Raw genomic sequence first — 14732 nt, forward strand, 5'->3', positions numbered from 1 at the left:
ATTGTCCAGGCGATAAATTTCAGGAGCAGACTTTCTTCTAATAATTTTGCTGTTGTTAGTGTTATCTGACCAATGAGTCGGGATTTCAACTGGCGGAAGGTCTAGCTTTCTATTGTAGCATCTCCACAGCATGGCGGCAATAAGAACGATTGCGCACATCGAGAGGATTTCTGAAGCGAGAGAGAAATTTACCTTTTCATTAACGTACCCAAGATACCTTATGTTTTCCATAGTCAGGTCGTGGACGTATTCTAGGTTGACCTTCATTGTATGGCTCTTCACCTTTGATAGTACTGCTGGAAGGACCTGTGCGGTAATAGTTTCATAAATAGAAAATACTTGGTCACCAACGGTGACTGTTTCGTTATTTAACCAGTTAACTGTGGCGCTCCCATTTAAAAGTGCGCACAGTTTTGTGTCGCCAGAATTGAGCTATGACGAGTATATTCGTCAATCACAGGTTAACATCTTTTAGGTTAACATCTAAAAAACGTTATCATCGCACATAACTAAATTCATTATGCGAACTGGTGAACTTTTTCAACCAGTGCATACGGGGAAGCATGCCATCATCTCAAACTGTTTATATTTTCTATTTGTTTGCTTTATTCCGGCATAGCCTCAAAATATTCTAAACATCTTGAAATTTGAGAAAATGTGTTGTTTTTTTCAAAAATTGTAATTTAAATAGCCAATGGTCACTAATTTATACGCATGACGAGTATACTCGTCAATACACAAAATTTTGCCACTTCTCCATGACGAGTATACTCGTCAATCACAGTTAACTGGTTAATTGGATTACATAGGTGCCATTTACCGTACTCGAGGCATTGCTATTTTTGATTACTCCTTGGAAGTTTGATATAAACACGGTGTTCTCGTTTATCAGCTCTATTTGTGACCCATTCTGTCTGCTGAATTCGCAGTTGGCTTCTCCACCTCTTAGTAGTCGCGGTAGGCAACTGCTTTCTTACAGTTTAATTAAGGATTCTGATTTACACACCGTGGACGAGCTGATTACCAGGCAATTCTTTGTTAGGCCGTACGTTTCTTCCTGGTTGACGAGCATCCTGTCAAAAAGGAGATTTAGTTGCTTACCTCCATACATTCCAGCGCGAGTGACCAGGAGATTATATTTCTTAGTTGTTACTTTTGGCATTGAAAGAACGTAGAGGAGAAGTGTCCCGTTAGTCAGTACCGACGGTTGGCCATATTCGATTGCTTCTATTATATTCTGATATGGGAGCGTTTCTATTTCTGATAGAATTTGGTTAACTTCGTCCGTATCCAGTACGTTGGTGTTGACAATTCCATTCTTTGCCAACTGACACCCCCGCACCATTTCGTTTACATCCTCGCGAAGAAGAAAAATGTTGTGAAGTGGGTTTTGTCTGAATTCCATGACTTCTGTTTCCCTTGCCACGTTATTCGTGCGGTCCATGACCTCGTCGATTTTTTCCAATACCTCCTGTGTAGCCGTGAATAGTTTCTTATTAACCATGTACTGATGGTTGCTATTGAATGCTGAATTATCTGATTTTGACTGTGCAGGATATTGCTCCAATCCGTTGCGTCAGGTGATCCTGCTATCCATTTCCACGCTGAGCCTAGCCAGTCAATAGATCGAGTATTTCTTCTTCTACCTGTGTTGCCCATTAGTTCATGATTGTAATTGAAAATGTTCAGACCGCTGATGGCATTTGCCAGCAGTGGGAATCTGATCCTCCGTGAGTTGTTCTTTGCTTGCTGTATCCTGGATAACTTCTTTATCTACCGGTATCAGGTGGAACAGCTTTTGTTGTTTACTAGCTGTTTGGTTCATGTGTCCCGTGGAACCTGCACCCCTATGTCCGCCGTCATATGGGGAAAATCTAGTGTTTCGCGACTGGGAAGATGGCTCGTAATTTGTCTTTACCAACGCCGACGGAGTGCTCCGCCAATTTTGCGGTCTTGTTTGCCCCGAACCTGAGTAAGACGGTCTTGGTACTTCTCGGTTGCTGTCTTGCCACGTTCGTTTGTTGTTCGGCTGGCGTGGATGATACTGGTCTGATTAGCCTTGGCCTGAGCCATTGTAATCCCGCCTGTTACGGGAGAATGATGGGGTATGAATAATATTCCCGTCACCTCTATTTGCTAGGAATGGACGGTGAAATGCATTTCTGCGGTCCGCATTCCGCATCTTCAGGCAAGCAGAGTATGCCTCTGGCAAGGATTTGATATTTTGAACGAGGAGCAGGGCTGGTAGATCCCCGTTGAGACCTCTAATGAACACATCTAGTGCTCTTCGACGGTGCGCTTCTGTCAGCGCTTCAATTGTTTCCTTATGTGCGTATTTTTCTGGTTTGATCGTGTTTATCATCAGGGATAACTGCTTTTGAATTTGTGAATAGAAGTCGGATAACCTCTGCCGCCCTTGCGACATTAATGTCAGTTGCTGCTCCAACGTTTGTATGTCTCTAGTGTCTGCGTAGTGCAGCGAAAGGGTTTCTTTAATTTTCGCCCAGTCTGAATCGTGGATGTTGTGCGCAAGTAGCGCAGAATCGGCCGCCCCCCTAATTTTTCCCCTAATATGTCTTAGGATGGCGGTATATATCGGCTTGTGCCGCACTATTTCGTAGTCCTTTATCACCAACTCTACACTATGCACCCAGGAACCATAGTGTTCCCGTGAACCATCGAATACTTGCAGCTCCTTGACACAGTCCGGAAGCTTGGCCACGTGAGTTAGTTCATTTTCCGTTCGAGGCATAACTAGGGGCTCGACTGGTTCTGGCCTGGTGTCCGTGGACTGTCTCCGTACCCCCTGTACTTCCCTCTCTATTCGTTCCAGGTCCTGTGTAAGGCCTTGCAAGGAGTCATCTCTGTTCGTTGCTTCCACCCTATTGAGACGCTCCTCAAACTTCTTTACCTTAGCAAGAATGGCATTCAGAGCGCCATTCATCTCTGTGAGGGACCTCGAAATCTCGTCGGAGTTCATTTTCTTATTAATAGAAGATTTTGATTAAGAAATTCGTAGACTTACACAATCCAATATTTCATTGGCTTCTCGAAAAAAAACGGCGATACCAAAACCAAATGTTTCCAAGTTCAAATTTGAATGAAGTGCGACATTGGGAAGTTTAGTGGTATATGGCAACATAACTTTTATAAGTTATTTTATTTGAGTAGTTGAGTAGTTTCCTACTAAAGGAATATGAAGTCTAAGATATGATTGCGTTTTAACCGTATACAGAGTTTCATTGGTTGTGTCTAATAAACAAATAGCAGCTTTAATTTCATTCTTTATAAAAGGAATACTTTAGTCGTTATGAATAGCTTCATTGGTAATAAACCAAGGGGCATTAACAAGGTTTCGTAATGTTTTTGATTGATAATGCTGCAAGATCTCCACATTGGAGTTACTAGCAGTTCCCCAAAGCTGTATTCCGTAGGTCCAAATGGGCTTCAGAATAGCTTTGTAGAGCCGTATTTTGTTTTCTATACTAAGTTGAAAGTTACGGCCAAGCAGCCAGTGCATACGTGTTGTTTTAATTTTTAGTTGTTGTTGCTTAGCCTGAATGTGACTTTTCCACGTGAGTCGTCGATCAAAATGCATCCCTAAATATTTGACTCTGTCTCTAGTGGGAGAAAAAAAAAAAAAAATTCAATATTTTGTTGGTGTTAACCGAATTCCACGTGGACAACGAGTATTCGCGTCGTCTACTGTACAATATCTTGATTCAATTAACTCTAATTCGTGTTCTTGTAGTCGTTCACCATTACCAATTTTTGTTAAAATTGATGAAAACAGTTGATGCGCTTGTCTCATAACCTGCTGAAGCTCGTAAAATTTCAGTCCTCTCCACAAGATCGGTCCTACAATCGATTGTTTTTGCTGTTTGTATATTGGTGTTGCTCGTACGGGTGGTAACTGTCGCAAATCTCCGATCAATATGACATCAATACCACCAAAATTGGTATCATAATTGCCAGTAATTTGTTTAAGTCGGGCATCAATAATCAACACTCTCACGTACTTAAATAATGCTCGATATTGATGAGTTACTTCGATTGATAATGGCAATAATTTAGATAATGAAATTTTTTTTATTTTTTCTCCTTCGGTACCTCGTGAACCTTCGTCATTTTTTTTTTTTGGCATGGTGAAATCTGTGAAATAGAAAAATTCATGTAAAGCATACTTGTTTTTTGATAATATATTGAATGTGGTGAGAATTTTTTTCGAAAATAGCATTTTTGAATGTTATAATAATTTCAAGTGGATTCGGCAGTCATAATGTAATGCTAAGGTTCAGGTATAAAATGTAACTGCTGCACAAGTTAAATTTATTTTTGAAAAATTAAACAAATTTGGTTACACTTCAATTTGATCTTTTCTCTTCAAGGTTACTTCAAAGACCACCTTTAACATAAAAAGCTATAGATATATTCATAGTTTATTTTAACAGTTAGATTTATACTGTTTTAAAATGAAGAGAGAAAGAGCAAATGGGGAAACAACAAATAAATATATAACTTACATAGTTAATTATTACAGTTAGATTTACAATCTTTTAAAATGAAGAGAGCGAGAGCGAAAGGGGAAAACTACATATATGTAATATATAACTCACATAAGTGTGTATGTTGGCGCGAGCACGCCGAGCGCGTATGCACACATAATTACATGCGTCAGTGTGCGTACGCGCTCTCAATTTCAATTGAACATTTAAACAGCTTTGCGATATACGTATATATCAATTGGTATATATTACTTACATGTATTACAGCGATGTATAGATATATTTCTTGATTATAACATTATGATGTATAGCTCTCCTTCTCTTTCTCTATGTTATATATCTGTATACTCTGTCTTACAACGAAGCCTATGTCTTAGGTATAGAAAATGTATAGCTCTCTTTCTCCTTCTCTCTACGTTGTATCTTTTTTTCTCTCTCGCGTAACGAAATCTCTAAACGTTACATTTTTTCCAATTCACTCTCCATTCTCGCTCAAATATCAGACCGCCGCTAAAGAAGTTTCACTTCAAAAATTTAGAAAATTTGACTCACTGAAAAGAAAAACTGAGACATGTTCACAACTGAGTTGTAGTTCAGTACAACTTTGTCAAAAAAAAAATGGTATGCTCATGATGTACTTTATGTGGACACTTTTCTGTTGCAAAAATGGTATTGGACCGTGGTATTATATTATAAGTCTTTATATTAACAAAATACGCCTGCTTTCGTTTATACGAGTTGCCTTTTTATCGTGCACGTATTAAATTATAGGTTGTCGCTGCAGATACGCTTAAATTTATGGAAATCAACAAATCTTATGCGCCAATTGTTATTCATGGACTTTCAGTGGGTACTTATAAATTTGGCGAAGAGATGTTATAAATGGTTCGTGACATGAAACGGTATATAAAAATTTGGAATTTTATAAATCTATTACGTAAGGTTTCCTATGAGCTAACAGTATTAAAACTTGGAATTTTGGCAGATCAATTAAAGTCTCTGCCATGGAAAAGCTCCTCCTAAAAAACCTTCTGTAGTTCGGAGGCGACATAAAAGTTGGCCTAATGGGTGTAAGCACCAGTTATATGTATATACACATATATTCTATATATAGATATGTATATACATATATTATATGTAATATATGTATGTAACAAATAATTATTTATGGAAGATATTTGTGTTGGTATATTTTGTTTTAAATTTTATGAACTAAAACTAAAATGGATTTTAATACAGTACAGATTTTAGTGCGAATTTTATTAAATAAGTTACATATAAATGTAACAAATAATAGAAATTCGGTTCTTTTTATGGCCCGACTGTGCATAAATCATCGACGCATATTTCGCCTACAAAACGTCCAACCGGTTTAGTTTTTACATTACCGAGACCGAACAACGCAGTATCACTTTTTTGCAGATCGACGCTATTCAATTTTTCGAAAGTTGTTTTTGACATTATCGTAACATCTGATCCCGTATCTATGAGCGCATTTATTCGGACACCGTTCACCGAAACGTCTTTTACGCGTTCTGTTTCAACCACGACATTAACAAATTTTGTCCTGTTTTCGCACTCCTTGGACGTATGCCCGAATTTGTTACACTTAAAGCACTTTGTCTCAGAACGACAGTCCCTTCGTTTATGACTTGGGGATCCGCAATTGAAACAGTGTTCTTTTTTTTCTATTGGTGATTTTTTGTCCGCGACTTAAGGTTTGCCGATCTTATTTACGCGCTCCCCGTCGTACGATCTTTCGTCTTTAATAAAATGTTCAAAAATTTCGTATTCTTCTTGTAGCGATTTATATGTTTTACACCTGTACGAAAGTTGACATACTCGGAGCACGAAAACACTGCGTTGTTTATACTTCAGCGAAATGACAGATACTAATAAACAAAGCCTAGGGATGAGGCTTTGTCATGAATATATATTCAGTATTGCCAACGCGATAAAGTGATAAATAGCGCCATCTGTGCGTCACCTTTAAAACTAATTCAACCTCCTAATATATATTTCGCTAGTTTCGCGCCGCAACTACTGTTATGTTTATGTGTTATATATTTCGCTAGTTTCGCACCGCAACTACTGTTATTTTTATGTGGACAACTTCAAGGGCACGATTCACATTTATCTCGTACCTAGGGTATTCTTATTACCTTCTGCTTAAAATCACATACACCAATCAGTTGCCACACACACACAACATTTTATTTATGCACTTTTGCTGATTTACCGCACATAGATTCGCTCAGATTATGCACTTTTATTAATTTGTCGTAACGTAATTATTTTGTTCAATCAAGTTTTAAATCACCCGAATTTATAGAAATATAATGGAAATCACACGCGTTTATTTGCGTTGTTTGGGACGATCCCCATATGTAACAAATAATTATTTATTGAAGATATTTGTGTTGGTATATTTTGTTTTAAATTTTATGAACTAAAACTAAAATGGATTTTAATACAGTACAGATTTTAGTGCGAATTTTATTAAATAAGTACATATAAATGTAACAAATAATAGAAGTTCGGTTCTTTTTATGGCCCGACTGCTCCGCGGCGCGACGACTTACTGACTGAAAATTTGTTTGCAGGCATACGATTTATGGAAAAATATGCTTTTACGCCGTTGCCTCTCTGCTGTTCTGCAACCACTGTTACATGTATGCATATATTATAAGGAATCGTTATAGCTATGAAAGTTATAAGTAACTCGAATCAATATTTCATAAATTGCACTTTCGACGTTTTATATTTATGAATCTAAAAATGATTTTATAAACAAGCACTGTGTGATTCAGCTCAGTAGTCGCTATAGTATGGCAGTGGTCGAATCTTCATGATTTTTACAAAAAGCAACCACTCTATTAGAGAAGAAGAAGAACCACTTTATTATAAGTCAATAATTAGCTATGGTGCTATGGCTAAATGACTAATGTAATAATAAAAAAATTGAGAGTCCATTTTGTCAAAATGAAATGAGACACTTGATAATTAAATACTTCGGGTCATCCTTCTTTGTTATAGGAAGTTCAGGGAAGAGATCCAGCTTGATTATATAGATAATTTGTAGTGAAAAACTTGAGTAATATTCATGGATTGACTATTATTAAAAAATTATTCTTATAAGCTAAAATTATGCTGAGATATAATTATTATATGTTTAAAAATATGTTGAGAACGAGTTGGTTTTTCTATTTCTTATTTGTTATCTTTATAAGGAAGGAAAATGCATCTGCATTTTGTTTACATTTTTTTTAATTCAACGGTTTTTATTAAAGTACTAATCTTTAAATCCAACAATCATCCCAAACGTGTTCTGCTGACATCTATCAATCAATTCATTTTCGAAACAATATTCCACATTTTTTGCATTCAGGTTTTGAGATGATGTATCCAGTGTAATTATTGCAATCGTAATGAATCGCCGATATAAATATACATATATATAATATATTGCCGCAGTTCCTAGGTGGAACATAGGGCCTCAACGATAGCCAACGAATAAATGCTGTGAGTTCACTTATTATGTTTGTGCTTCACTGTATTTAACCGGCACTTTGCCTATAGTCAAAGAAAAAGGCAACCTAATTCCATTAATTAAGATATTACTTTGTAACAATAATTAAGTCACTTAATTAACTTTGGGTGTTTCTTGTGCCATCACGAAATCAGCATTGTATTTGAAACACTTTTTTTTTATAAATTTTTCTCATTTGAATAACTTTTCGTCGCTAGCAGTCGCTGCAATTCGCTGCATAATAGAGATCGTCATATGAATTAGTGAATTCGCTAAACTTAGCTGTTGGGAAAAATTAAAGTCATTTTGCAGAGTATTGACACTTCGTACATGTGCGCAATACTCGTATACTTATAGCGTTTTCTTTTCTACATGAAAATGTTGCCCTGTGCTGCCACGAATTTTGTGATCTTTTGTAAAATGAATGCAATCTTCCCAAGGGGCAGCTTTATCGTTTCTCCAAGGGCAAACCTAAAAAAATGTGAAAGTGCAACATTTCTTGCCCTCTCTGGTATCGACGGTGTAGACATTTTTGACATTTCATTTTAGTAGTCGTGAATTGAAAAAGCGAAAATTGAGATTATACATAGAACTATTATATATTGTAGCTTAATATTAAAATATTGTAGCTGCCCGTGATATTCGCAAATTGAAATTACCAAAATCAGTAAGAGAAATTATATTTTGTCTGGTAAATGTGTTTGCGCGAAAATATTGAGTTTACATACATATGTATACATAGTTACCTCCATATAAATAATTGGTGTCATAGGTGGAAGAACATTGTTAGCCGGGAAATGGAAAAACGATTCCAAAAATGTAAAATTTTATCCTAGCACGGTTTTCGAATGCACTAATTGCATTAACGAGGTGTACCTTGAAAGAAACTTCAATAAATATTAAAAAACTACTTTTTCTTTTGTTTTATATATTGTACTAGCAAATCCCGCCCGCTTCGCTGGGCACACTAAAATAGAATAGGTATGGTTTAGAACAGAAAAGATATGGTTTTCATATTATTTATTTCTTTATTCTTTATTCAAGCGCTTTGGCATAAACAATATTTTTTCTATTTGTTTTTGAGTAAATATATAATGCTGTTAGCTTCCCAACACGTGAACAGCCAACGTATAGTTGACCATGGGTGAATACTGGTTCTTCTAAATTCATCCCGCATATTTCTAAAGTTTGCCCTTGTGATTTGTTGATAGTTATTGCAAATGCTAAACGAATGAGCAGTTGCAAACACTTGAATTCAAATGGCAATTCAGGTGGAATCATTGGAATTCTCGGTATTAAAACGTCTTCATTCTTGAATTTGCCAATTAAAATAGTTGCTTCGATAACATTATTCACCAACAGCTTCAAAAGCCGCTCGCTTTCAATCTTGGCATACATATCGACCAAAAACTGTTGAAACAGTCGTCCACAACGTAACAAATGATTATGCCCTTCTCGTATCATTATACGGTACGCGTAAAAATTCATTGCTGAGACTTTCTTATTTGTTGGCGCATGTGTCACGGAGTCGATTTGATGTACATTGAAATTATATCCGTCTTCCCCTTCCCAAAACAGCAATGGGTATTGAAGAGCGTCATATGATCGGTGTGTTTCTGATATTCGCTGCAATACTTTGCTTCTTTTGTGGAGAACAATATCTCTTTTGTCAAACTCATTACCGACGATAATTATTGCAACTTCGTTTGATGTTGGAGCATTAAAGCGTCTTTCATGCTCTCCTGCTGGCGTTTTATCAGCTCTAATAACGATTTTATATTCATCGCTCGGCATAATTTATAGGGCGTTTTTGAACATTCGTACTAAATTGTTTTTATCGTGTAGCATCGCTTGTAATGCTCCAACAATTTCTCGATCAACACCTGGAATATTAACACATCGTTGATCAGTCTGAACGTCGTTGTTGCCTGTAAAATATATTTGCAAAAATTTAGGATCTTGATCATGATCAGGTAACAATGACCCTGCTTGATGATAAACTTGTCCCTGAATTTTGAATGTTGGCATGAACCCTGCTTCTGTCACTACATTGGTGGCCCCGAAAGATGTCATTTGAAAGCAACTGTTGTACTTGCGAATGTTTTGCAGAAACAATTTAGACTTGTCAGTCGTTCCGGACGTAAAACTCAAAAGTGGTTCCGGTGGTTTTTCGAGTGATGGCAGAGACACTTTTCCACTGCAGCAACACATACCTGCTGTTTCGTTTTTAAATTTCCGAGCATGACAATGAGAACAAATCACGACCATATAACCAATGTTAATTTTTGGATGTAAACTGTAGTCCACAGTATGATCGTGAGTAAATGCTTTATTGTGCAAGTCAAAATTCAAACCTCTACGCGATGCAAGTTGTGCTGCACGGTCATTTTCCATTCGAATATTGCGATGCTGTTCAGTTTCATTATTTCTAAATTCTCTTCTTCGCTCTCGATCCTGATAAAGTCTATCTTCATGCTCTTCTTCTGTTTCATTTCTTGTCAAATCCATCCACCTGTCTCGCATGTCTGAAAGTCGATTTTCGCGATGTTCTTCAGTCTCAGCGTCTCTTAAACGCTCCATTCGTTTTGCTGCAGGAGTTTTTCTTGATAATGAAGGTTTTCTTTTTCGAGGCATTCTACAAAAAATTACGTAAAAAGTTGATTTTGATTACCTTTAATTATTTACCTTTCAAACTATCGAACACGAATTTCCGTGACGTTTTATTTGACAGCAAACGATTTATAAAACAAAAACACATCAATGATATCATTATATATATGTATGTATTTTTTTTCGAATTCATAAATATAATTAATGATAAATTTTTTGAAAAATATTAATGAAAGACTCTAAATAAGTATTCACGTCAACGAAATAGCCGGAATTAAAATTTTTTAAATTTGCGATTAAAACCGTGCCCTAGACGTTCCTCGAGCAAAAATGAATAAGTGTGTGAAAATTCATGCGATTCCATGTAGTAGTTCGCGAGTTTTAAGCGAATATAGGGACAGATTTTCACATTTATATATATAGATTATTGTATTTATTGAAAATAAGGGAGATCATATTTAATTGCTTCAAGCAGGTACAAAGTAAAAAATAAATAGGAGAAACGTGGGACCAGGAACGAAAGGCACTTCCTCCCATTTTATATTAAATTACAGAAGCCTGCAAAACCAAAATATTTCAATTAACATTTAATGAATCATAAGCAGCATACACAATTCAAACCGGCTTTAATAACTTCCTCACACGCCCACAGCTTCAAGCTGGTTTGTTTTCACTGATGCACTTTTCCAAAAGGCTTTCGATTCTTGCAGCTTTCTCCATTCTTTCCTTGTGTCGCTTCTCTCTGGCTTCCTCCTTCCTAGCAGCAATTTCTAACATAGTTTCTTGCAGCGTTTTCCTCTTTCTTTGCTTTTCTTTTGCTGCGACCTCTTTTTTTATCATACATTGGCTACTTATTTTTACTGCCGGCTCAATGTAATCATCTATTTTGCATATTTTTTCGAGCTCTTCTTCAAACTGTAACTTTTGGCGTTTTGCACCTGAGGTGCTGTTATTTTCCACCGCCACTTTTTTACGTTTCATGATGGTCTTATACCTTTCTTCACACTGCTTCCTACTTTTCCCATCGAACTCTGCGCCAATTTTCATCCACATGTCCTTTTTTGTCTTTAACTGCTTGAAGGGACCAATGCCCGGCAAATAGGAGGCGTATTTATCCAGCAGAAGTCTCGTTTCGCCTTCCGTTCATACTACCAAAAAGGATCGTTTAAATAATTAGCATTTTTCACTTTTTTACATTTGATAGAAAAATCAAGACATTCTCATTTTACCTGTAATTGTTTTACTGCTAATAGGACTTTCTTCATTAGCTAGCATTCTTTTATTTTTTTATTTTAAACTGTCCACCAAAAATTTCTGCAATTCGTTGTCCGATTAGCGCGCGAAAAAACAGCGGATTGCATTTCAGGGTTACAGTTTGTATTCATTTATAAATGTGAAGGGCTGCACTGAACCTTAAAAATGGTGGCAGTTTCACAGGGTGAAGTGCGAATTTGAATAACTTTTGCACGTCGGCATGGCAACATCTTTGTGTAGAAACGAAAACGCTATTAGGCTTTTGTGGTTAAAGTCAAACTCACGATGTGTTGAATATGATAGTTTAATGAAGACTAAAATAAAAACTTCAGATGAGTACAATAGTTCATATACTTATATAGTAGCTTGTTCATTTGACGCAATATTACTTATTCATTCTATTATGTTACAGAACTTATAATTTCAACACTCTTTCTCAAGTGAAATATTTCTTACGTTAATTTTTAAGACCAAGCATTTGAGTAAACTTTACATGTTTTTGTTTTTGCAAATTTTTCGTAAAAATATCAGATATATTTTCATTTGTAGAAACATACTCTAATTTAATTTTATTTTGTTTAATAGGCTCTCGAATGTAATGATATTTTATTTCAATGTGTTTGGTGCGTTTATAAAATACAGGATTCTTTGAAATTTGAATTGGGCCCATTGGACCTTTCACCAAAATAGGATCTTCGTGGTTGTAACCAACTTCAATTAATAATGGCCGAATGTATACATCTTTCTTTGCTGCAGTATTTAAAGCGATATACTCCGCTTCTGTACTACTTAAAGCAAAGCAACTAGGTACAAGTTATTAATTTATGAAATTAATTTTATTTTTAAAAAAGGCTAGCGGACTTGTGTCCGCTTTTGACTTTATTAAAGTGAATCAAACTTAAGATTAATTACATTATGTTTCTTACTTCTACATTACACCTATAATGGCCATCAATATGCTGACTGTTGTTGACTCGTACAATATGCTGACTGTTGTTGACCCGTATTGATTGGTGATTTGCTGACCGTTGCTTACGCAACTGGGTTGAAGCGCCAGCGGTTATGCTGATGCGCGTGCAGGGTAGTTGACCATTGTTAAGTGTCAACTTTGTTGAAATTTTGTAAGTTGTTGCGTTAACTCTTCCCCCTTTAAATGTGATCGTCCTCGATCATTAATAGAATGGCAAATTGTTAAAACTCACATATGTTGGTATGTGATTTTTTTCGCTTGGCAGGTTAACTTCTTGGCTCGTTATGGGTTGTACTGGCTTCATTACTTCTTTTTCCACATATTGTATTTTCACGGACCGTTTTCTTAAGAAGAAAATGAGTATTATAATTATTAGGAATGCTGCCGTTGTTAAACTACCGACAGAGAATGTCGCCTTTTTGATAGAGTTAATTTGATGCGTGTTTTTTATATGCAGGTCTTTCAAAGCTTCTAAGGAAAGTATTTCTATGTGCTCTTTTTCTAATGGAGTTGGCTGTAGTATTGTGGGTATGGCTTCGATCGGTCTTGTTTCCAGATTTTCGAATAATTGACTGTTTATTTTTATTGTTGAATTGTAAAATATGATGACATGAGTACCATTGATTTTTTGGGGTATTTCGTCAGCTACTAGTTCGCCGTCAAATTGATTTAGCAATATAACTCCTTGTTTTATATTACTTCTTCTAATGTAGGGACGTGATGGCCATTTGTTGTTGAACAAGTCGAATTCAAGCTATAAATAATCCTAGTTATACATAAATCTTTACTTAAATCTATTAAATTAGTTTCTTTACAAATCGTTAGATCATTATATCTTTCGCATTCATTTTTTATTCCGAACAGTGAATCTTTTCCTTTAAGTATTTCTTTATACTCAGTTTTGATTATAATATTGTTTGCTTTTTTTACTGGTCGTATTATAATTCTTTTAAAAATTTCTTTTAATGTTAGAGGTATTTTTACCATATATAAAATTTCCATATCCTTACTTAATACGTTTACTTTCGATATTTCTAATGCTTCTTCGGCACTTTTGAATGGTATTTTTTCCTTTTTCATTTTATTAATTGACAATTCTATTTCTTGTTTACTTAATATTACTGAATTCAATATATTTTCTTTCGCCCATTGGATGGCATATTTTATATTTATTAATTCTTCCTTAACTAACCTAATCCTATTCTGCAAATTGATTATAATTTCTGTTATTACATTGTCTTCCTTTCTAATGGTATTTACCATTCTATCAACTATATTGGTTATATTATTTATTCGTTTTTCAAATAGTTTATTAATTACTACTTGGTCATTATTATTTTCATTTAAGTTATTTAGATTATTTGTAATTATTTTCAAATCCTCGTGGTCTGGAGATCCGGCTATGTATTTCCATGCCGTTCCCAATATATCAATTGATCTCTTCGTTTTGTAATTTGTGTTAGAAGGTTTTAGTGCATTTAGGATTTCAAAGGTTTGAATGGTTTCGTGTTTGAGGAGAGGATATAGGAAGTGGTTGTTAGGGATTTGGTGATTTATTTCTTCGTATGTTTCTGTCAAAAATTGTTCGTATTTTCCTAAGTCGATGAGGTGAATAAGTCTAAATGTTCCGTCTTGTATTTTCGCTTGTCCGTCGTCTATTGTCACAAGTTGAGCTTGACTATAGTCTAAAATTTGAACGTCTGATGAAGAAGTAGTGATCGTGATGAGAAGAATGAAAAGTTTGTAATGGTCCATTTTACCTGCAAATTTAATTAAGTTTTTATTAGGGATTTATGAATTGTTCTTCCTGTTACTGTTTTAATCGTTGTCCTGTGGTTTTCTAAAACTTTCTCCTTTTTATAAC

The sequence above is a fragment of the Anastrepha obliqua genome, chromosome 5, assembly GCF_027943255.1.
Source record: "Anastrepha obliqua isolate idAnaObli1 chromosome 5, idAnaObli1_1.0, whole genome shotgun sequence".
NCBI classification, from domain to species: Eukaryota; Metazoa; Arthropoda; class Insecta; order Diptera; family Tephritidae; genus Anastrepha; species Anastrepha obliqua.